The following is an 8,711-nucleotide window of genomic DNA, read 5'->3' as shown; positions in this document are numbered from 1 at the left end:
TCAGTCCTCCTCCTTCAGTCACAGCCCGACAGGGACACAGACGAAGCAAATGCACGAAGCGAAATGTGGAAGTATTTTGCTTACGTTGCCGACAGCGAAGGCAAGCCCGGACACATCAAACGAAGCCAGTCTGTAAAAAGTGCTTCAACGCGACGCAGGTGAACGGATAAACATCGAACCAGCCAGGCTATTTCTCTCAGACACGGATCCCAACTTCTTCAAATATTTCAGTTCAAAGACTGGTTAGCGAATGTGAATGATACAACATACATGCCCTCTTAAGTTAAACGAGTGTGATTTATTGTGTGACAAGCAAACTTATTTCACCATCGGAGTTTTGCCGACACGTCACTCCCCACCCGCTCTGCAGTGCCGCCCCGCCCCCCAACATACAGGCAATTTCGCTGCTATATTCCTACATGCGAGCGCCCAGGTGTGAAGGGAAATGTCTGATATTGACTTACAGGTAATTTTCCGGGTACGCATGTGGGAAAACGGCTCTGGTGACAGTAGCTGTCGTATAGACAGGGGGAGTGACTATCAGCTACTGTCATCAACTTAATACCAATAAACTAGTTTAGTTACATTCAATTGCATGGAGGGGAAAGTTACGACAAATTAATCAACTTTGAAGCATTATTTACCCCCCCTTCCCAACATGCTAGGTTGACATGCTTGGTCCCAATTGATTCTGTATTTCTTCTACTTTCATATGGTATAAAGATCATCACTCTAGCTTTAAAAATGAGCTCGCTGTCAGCCGTAGATGTACCGGCCAAATTCAGTTTAAAAATGTGGGAGTTTAAGGTCGCCGTTTTTATTTGCAAAATGACAGGCTATGCAGCATAAAACATATTAATACGAAAAAAATAGCGCTGCTTGGTGCTGCTTACTAGAAGGCCCGGATAACTGGAACTTAATTGACTTACTTGCACATAGAGATGTAACGGTATGAAAATTTCACATCACGATTATCGTGACCAAAATTATCACGGTTATCGTATTATCACGGTATTCATAAAAAAATATCTGAAAATGTTCAAAAAGTACTGAGAGACTCACTGAAATCATTTTATGTTTATATTGAAAACTCAGACCCAAAAAGGATTGATACAGTCACTGAAATAATTTCTCCAAGGCTGCATGTTTGCAAATGGGAGACTGTTGCCAACTTTGGTTGATGATGGACAGTATTTAGCATGTTTTTCAAATCACGGTACCACGGTACCATGGTTTTGATGATAATGAAAATTTGAAACGGTACGGTTATCGTAAGGAATTTTATCACGGTTATCATTAAAACCAGTTATCGTTACATCCCTACTTGCACAATACATCCATGCCGTCAGTAACCGCGTGCAGCCGAGACGTTGCAGTATCCCAGTGTTTGTGGAGACTGAAATCTAAACTAGTGTTGGCTCGCGTAATACAATGCAATGACTGCCTGGCTTGTGAGCTAACTTACTGCTTGATAAAATAAAAAATAAAAATAAGAAGGGGCATATAATATGCTGTTACTGTCATGTAAATATATCTATTACTGTCAGGTCATCACAGCAAAGTGGAATTTTGATGTCATCATCATTCACTTCCTATAGTGGAGCTGGATTCAGCGTTGAGAGTCTGACTCATTCATCATTGGACAATACAATGTCAATCTTACCGATCTGTCCAATCAACAACCAATTTGGTTGAATAAATTAATTGATTGGTAGTGATTGGTGAGGGCGGTTTAGGCTTCACTGTTCCCTCTGAATTGCATGTGTTTTTCAACCAATCATAGATTTGCCTGGGATAAATTACCAAGGAATTGAACAGCCCAAGAGGGGAATGTTATTGTAGTGTACCCCTGTGGGCACGACAGACAGACCCACTGGCACAGGCTCTGTCTGCATGCCGCTCCATCAGTGCCCTACAGGTGTCACTGTCAAAGCATTTAAGAAAAAACACATTTGATTGATATTTTATAAAATAATATATATATTATTATATAAAATCCCCCATCTCTTCTAAAAAATAAGGGAGGACCATCCTCCCTTTTTTTTGCAAGCCAGGCCAGTCACTGAACAGCAGGCCAGTATGTAGGCTATAAGTGTTCCTAGTTGCGCAGATAGCAGGCAGGCAGGCTGCAGGCAGCCAGGCAGAGAGGAATGAGTTAACTTTTCAGTCAGAAGCTGCTGAGACCCCAGCACGGGTGGGCGGGGCTTGCTGTTCAATGGTGCCAAAATGGAGAAGAAAAGAGGTGCAGAGAGGTGGAAAGCAAGCAGCCTATGTTGTGTCTTGGCCTAAACTACAATATCAGTGGTAGACAATTGTCTATTACCTCTAGAATATTCGAGAGAAATTCAATTATTAACACTAATTTGTATTTATTTATTTATATTAGGCTATATAAAAAATCCCATTGGTCAACTGTAAACAGTAGTGGCTAAACTGAAAGTATGGGTTGGATTGCTTCTGGGGTTTTCTTCACAAAAGTGGAGAAGGAGGCAGAAGCAGCACTAGCACTGCAGCAGGTGCTCCTGCAGAGCTGGAGGTGGTGTTGAACTGATCAGAATCAGGAATCTTCAGGTAGGCTACAATTTCAGAGCATAAAGTGAAACATGTAGGCTATATGCTTATTGATTTCACATTAATGTGCTTTATGAGATTATCAGTAGGACTGCACAATACAGTTTAAAGTGGAGATGAAGCAATTTGATTTTATTATTTTTGTATTTGCATTTAACCTCAGACAAGCCAAGACAGGACACTGCACTCTTCCTTAAATTAAGTTTGCAGTGAAGCTTTTGTACAGAGGCATGTTTTTGTTTTTACGTCTTCATATTATACTTGCAATTATCTAGGCAATGTTGAATTCTATTAGTGAACAAATAGGTAACATAACATGTAACATCACATTAGCATTATATTCACCAAATCTTGCTTCAAACGGCCCAAATTCTTCTTCGCCGGCATGTGTGTCTGCGTGTGTTGGCCTGGCCTGCATGGTATCTAATGCCCGGCCTGAATTATGGTCCCAGTCTGCCCCTGCTTCTGTCTGTCTCTCGCCCTACCACTGCTCCCTCTCTTAATGCACACTATATAGCTCGCTCGGCCACCTCTCTCTGTGTCTCTCTCTCTCTCTCTCTCTCTTGAGAAAATCCTCAAACTACATGCGGCTATAAATAACGCCCCCGCCCCCTTTTTTCCGATGGGGGGCAGGGGAGGGGGGTGTACATTGCATCAAACCGGGGGTGCATGGTAAAAAAAAAGTTTAGAAAACGCTGCTTTAATACATTTATTTCTATTGTGTGCTTGCCTGTTGGCTTGGCAGTCACCGAGTTGAGAGTGGTACCTAAGCCAACGCAGCTGCCTCCAGACCACTGAGCTATATGAAATAGCTCCAGACAAACAAGAACGCCCCTCATTCAACAAGACACGTGCTGTACCTGTGGGTGCAGCCTCGCTCTTCCTGCGCTCCCCACCTGCCTTACTTCCCACCCTGGTGACTTCCAGAGGGGACTGGATGCTCAGGAAGTCTACAGCCTCCTCCTTGAGGAACTGGATCCAGGTGAAGAGGACCACGCAGCCCTGGTTCTCCTCCCACAGCTCATCCAGGCGACTGCACAGAGAGCTCATCTGGGGAGGCAGAAGGGGAGAAGGCACTGGAGCGGTGAGGAACAGGAAAGCTATCGTTGAAGAGTGTAATCATAAGGACTTCTCAGGAATAAGTGCAAGTTTCCCCTTACACAATCAATTCCATACAGTTTCAACAGGGTTTGAAGATGATCTTGGAGTTTTATATAGTGTTACACTACAGAAAACTCCACGATCATCTTCAAATCCTTAGTAAAAATGTATGGAATTGATTGTGTAAGGGGAAACTTGCACCATTTTTACTAAGAAAATTCTATATGGGTCACCTTCTTCAGTGATGTACCAGCAGATACTTCGTGAAGCTGCCTAAACTTACTCTTACCTGCGCTCTGGTCAGCCATTTGGAGCTGAGACTGAAGACAGGTGAGGAGGTGGATGGATAGTCGGGAGGAAGCTCAAAGTTGAGCACCAAAGGAGGCAGGAAGCAGACATTATATTCAGCTTGCTTCTCTCCTGCCAATGAGAGAAGAGTAAAGAGTCAATTAAAATTGTCAGCCTCTGGCTAATAACAATAGACCTTATTCGATTGACGTCACTCACGTACGGGCACGCCCACTGCCGCCATGTTGTTGACATAGCGCAGCCGCTTTAAGTGACAGCCTATGTAAGAGCAGAGTTTATAGGAAGCTAGCCGCCGTTAGCGTTACCTGTATCGTTCCAATTGTGTTCGGATGGTGTCGTGCGTCACACACGGCTGTAGTAATGACAGCAATAAAGTCCCCGTGGTTTGTTTCTATCTCTACCGTCCACAGACGTGAAGGGAGCGAGACGGAGGATACGTCAGCAGCACAGGAGATGTGTGGATAGTTAGGAGAGACCGGTGAAACTTTCTGACAGCTCCTCACAGCAAAGTCTGTTCACCTCGTTTTTTCTTTTGTTTATTATTACAGGCATTAACGGCAGCATACAAACAACAACTCTGGGGTTTTTATTGCTGTCATCACTATCGCTATTTTGTAATGGAACAGAAACGGCCGTTACTATAGTTGTCAGCTGCAGGACGGTATGTCAACAATATGGCGCTGTCCGGAGTTAGCGAATAAGGTCTATTGTTATTATTGTGCTTGCTGAAAAGCAAGGCACAATCTTAAAGTCCCACATACTTATTATATATATATATATTATTATATCTGCCACAAAGTTTGGCGCATAATAACTCCCACAATTTTCGCGGCACATAGACATGCCACAACTCAAAACGTGCGGCTCATTGAGGAAAGGGTTGCTATGACTTTTCTAAGGGTTTGGTCAAGCGGTTTGGCCGCTATTCGTGATTAAGCGCAAGTTTTTTTTCCCAGTGACTTGAATGGGGTTTCGAAAAATCTTGCATTAAATTAGATGTATCTCAGAAACCATATGCCCACAAACTACCAGACTTGGTAGGGAGGTGCACAGAGGGGCTCTTGTCGTCTATTTGAACGGCTATTGTCGGCTGAACAGAGGAGTGGAGAGTGGAGTGTTGTGAGACAGGGGAGGGCGGACTTGGCAAGCCCACAGGGAGTTGAAACAGACAGCGCAAAGCTGCAGCACGGTGGAGAAACAGACGGTGGCACATGGATGCAACGCAACTCATGTCATTTTTAAAAGTACCGGTACTAAATTAACGTGGTATAGTATCCTTTTTAATGCCAGGGTATCGCGGTCCTGTTGTAGTACCGGTATATCGTGCAACCCTACCTCTGTGGGAGGAAACACTTTCGCAAATACAGGGAGGGTTGTGGGGTATGCTGCACATTGTAATGTATTGTATCATGATGTCTGTTTGTAATGCAAAAAATAAAAAAAAATACATAGGGCATAACTTCTATCTGTGTGGACATGTTGCTGCAGTGTTTGTATGCGCAAAATGCCTTGTTCAACTGTTATTGCTAACAATGGCTAGCAACTGGATCTGACCAAGAGCTGACTCGCAACAGTGAACTTCCCAGCTCCAGTTTTCTGCAAATGGAACGCTAACAAAATGGATGTGACGTCATTACTCCAGAGTGTCCCTACATATAAACGAATGCAGCATAAAGCCCAAGAGGACACTGGGCCCAGGTGCACTCCATCAGCCTAACGACGACCTCAACCTGCAAGACAACCAGCCAGGGCCAGGAGAATGGGAGGGTTGTCACACTCCACTTACAGAATACTGTTCTCACATAATTTACGTTACTGTACCTTTGACAACAACTTTGAAATCAGCCGGGAGCACCAGACAGAGCTGAATCTCTCCTCCCTGAGCCGACTCGGCCCTGTGGAACTCCTCCTCATCGTAGATACTTGCTAAAGCCAGCAACTCATCCTCCTGGGCTTCCCGGTCTTCAGACATGTTACATACCTGCACCAAGATAAGTAATAACACAGATTCATCAACATGATGAATTCATCGACATCAGCATGATAAACACTGTAGTAGTAACACAGCAATATTAACAAAGACACATTACAAAAAGCAGCATCAGGGACAAACTGAGTTGTGCTGCCATGGCATTATCATCAACATCATAAAAACAGCAGCACTTGCCCATTGACAGACGAGACAACTGCCCTATATCATAATGGATTGTTTGATCTAGCTAGGTTAATTTGATATTGCACTGGTATAACGTTACAGAAAGTAAGTTACAGGGGTAAGCATGAGTGTTTAACACAATGTAATATAGCTGCCATAAAGTTAGCACGCTAGTGAGCTAGCGTTAACTATAAACGTACTGTAGGCTACCGCTATTGTGACGTTAAACTAAACAGCAAAGACCAGCATTATGCACAGAAGCTATGTAGCAAACTTCAAGCAAGAAGAGATGTAGCGTTAGCTAGCTAGCTAGCTAGCGAATGTCATCATTAGGGAAAAGTTGAGCTAACGTTATTAGCTAGCATTAGTACTAGTGTTAGCTAATTTTGACGTTAGCTAACTTTATCTTGGCCATGCTGTGGCAATACATAACCTGTTGTAACGCCACAACGTTACTGACGACCATGTAACAGTCACTTACACATGTAATAACCTTACCCACTCTAAAATAATGCGTTACCTTGCCCCGGAACTCCTGAGTCTTGTTGACAGCTTATGTATTAGACAAACGCAGCAGCGCCCCCTGCAGATTTCAAGTATAGGGCGGCTGTAGCTCAGGAGGTAGAGCGGGTCGTCCACTAATCGCTTTGGATAAAAGAGGTCGGTGGTTCGATTCCCGGCTCCTCCAGTCTGCATGTCGAAGTGTCCTTGGGCAAGGACGCTGAAGTTGGCATCCGATTCGCAGCTCCCGATTGCAATTTTCCAGTCCACCTTAAAAAGTGGAATAACGCCTCTAGATGGCGTGGTTCGACCATTTTCAAGCGAGTTCATGAACTGGAAAACATAGGTATACAGTATAGGAGGGATATGTTTTGAGAATACATTATGCAGTGGTTCTCAACTGGTGTAGCCTCAGGACCCACTATTTTCCTTGTCATGAAGTCGCGACCCAAATTTCAGATTTTTTTTTAAACCACTCAAATTTATTGCACAAAAAATAGTGCATTCATTTAATACACAATGCCTTCATGCACTGTTATAAACCTCAAATGAACAAAAAAAGTGCAACAGATAGGGCTAAAAACCAATTGAAATAAGACTTGAATTACAGGCCTATATGTTTTTAAATTTAAACAAGTCAAACTGGTCATGCTCAGAAAGTCTTATTTGAACTGTATGAAATATGAAATAAAAGGCAGACTTATCTTGAATTACATGCCTATATGTTTTTAAACAAGTTAATAATAATAATAATAATAATAATAATAATAATAATAATAATAATAATAATAATAATAATAATAATAATAAAACAAGTTAACCTGGTCATGCTAATCCAGTTTCAATAGTCTGAATTTAACTAATATGAAATAAAAAGGAATCACAGGCAGGCTATATGCTTTTTAGTCATAACTTTTAATTAAACTGGGGCCATGCTAATCCAGTTTCAATCATCTGAATTGAACTAAAATTAAATATGAAATGAAAAGGCAGACTTCTCTTGAATTACAGGCAGAGCATATGCTTCAGCTTGTTAAACAAGTAAAACTGGTCAGGCTAATCCTAGACTCAGCCCTCAATCTGGGAGCCGAGACTAGGCTAATCCAGTTAATGAAATATGGAAAGAAAAAAAAATTGGCCAATGTCCACGACCCAATCAAAACGGGGTCGCGACCCACCAGTTGAGAAACGCTGTACTAGAGAACACCACATGGTTATGGAAAGGTCCAGAGTGCTCGAGAACCGAGTAAATCTCGCGATGCTTCCTGGGAGAGGCGGTGAGACTTTGAGCAGACCACCTTGCTGCTGTGCAGCCTGCCAGAGGCAGAGACCAGATACCGGGTCAACAACAGTCAGTGCCGTGGATTATGAACAGAAGTAGACTGACCTGTGATAACACAACCTGCTTCAGTTAGTCCGCTGATTTATACAGCGTTTTAAGACTGTAGCCATACGTTTGTTTTATTTCTGCAACTCATCCTGTAGATAGAATACGGTCATATTGCGGAAGATGTCAGTGGTGGGATTTGACTTGGGCTTTCAAAGCTGCTATGTGGCTGTAGCCCGAGCCGGAGGGATTGAGACCGTCGCTAACGAGTACAGCGACCGGTGTACACCGTAAGTACAACATAGTTCATCTATCTTGGAATTATAATTCATTCGGGAAGAATAAATCTGGCCTCTGATAAGGAGAGTTGTTCACGTTTGCGTGCTTGCTAGCGCCCGGGTTAGCGCCTGTGTGTGTGTGCCGCTGCTGATAATGAGGATAAAACGTTGAATGCACGTGAATACAGCTTTAGGGGGGACGAGCTAGCTAATAATGTTAGCCACTACCTAAACTTGTGTCCAATTTTGTTCCATAATCTGCCTTTCTGGGTGGGTAAATCAGTCACATTGGTAACGTTTGACAACGAAGCCTGGACAATCTAGAATTTATGTTCTTGTCTTCATACATTATTATTCACCACCATCAATATAGTCTTCAGAAAGCCAGTTAGCTAGCTAGCTAGCTAGCTAAGCTCCCCGTTAAATGACTGTACTATCCTGTAAAATAAAAGCACGAGCGGGGCGGCGC

At 43.0% G+C, this 8,711-nt stretch overlaps 1 pseudogene across 1 annotated transcript; it reads right to left on the bottom strand.

Moving 5' to 3' along the window:
• Positions 1-3,431: 3,431 nt before the first annotated feature.
• On the bottom strand, positions 3,432-6,700 carry LOC310771801 (E3 ubiquitin-protein ligase RNF14 pseudogene; annotated as a pseudogene). Its single transcript has 4 exons — positions 6,657-6,700; positions 5,803-5,962; positions 3,962-4,092; positions 3,432-3,621 (listed from the first exon to the last, which is right to left on the bottom strand). The product of its transcript is annotated as an E3 ubiquitin-protein ligase RNF14 pseudogene (transcript).
• Between the last annotated feature and the right edge of the window lie 2,011 nt (positions 6,701-8,711).

This window comes from Poromitra crassiceps, assembly GCF_964638095.1.
Source record: "Poromitra crassiceps genome assembly, contig: HAP1_SCAFFOLD_1268, whole genome shotgun sequence".
Taxonomy (NCBI): Eukaryota; Metazoa; Chordata; class Actinopteri; order Beryciformes; family Melamphaidae; genus Poromitra; species Poromitra crassiceps.
This window is presented reverse-complemented; position numbering and strand designations above follow the sequence as displayed.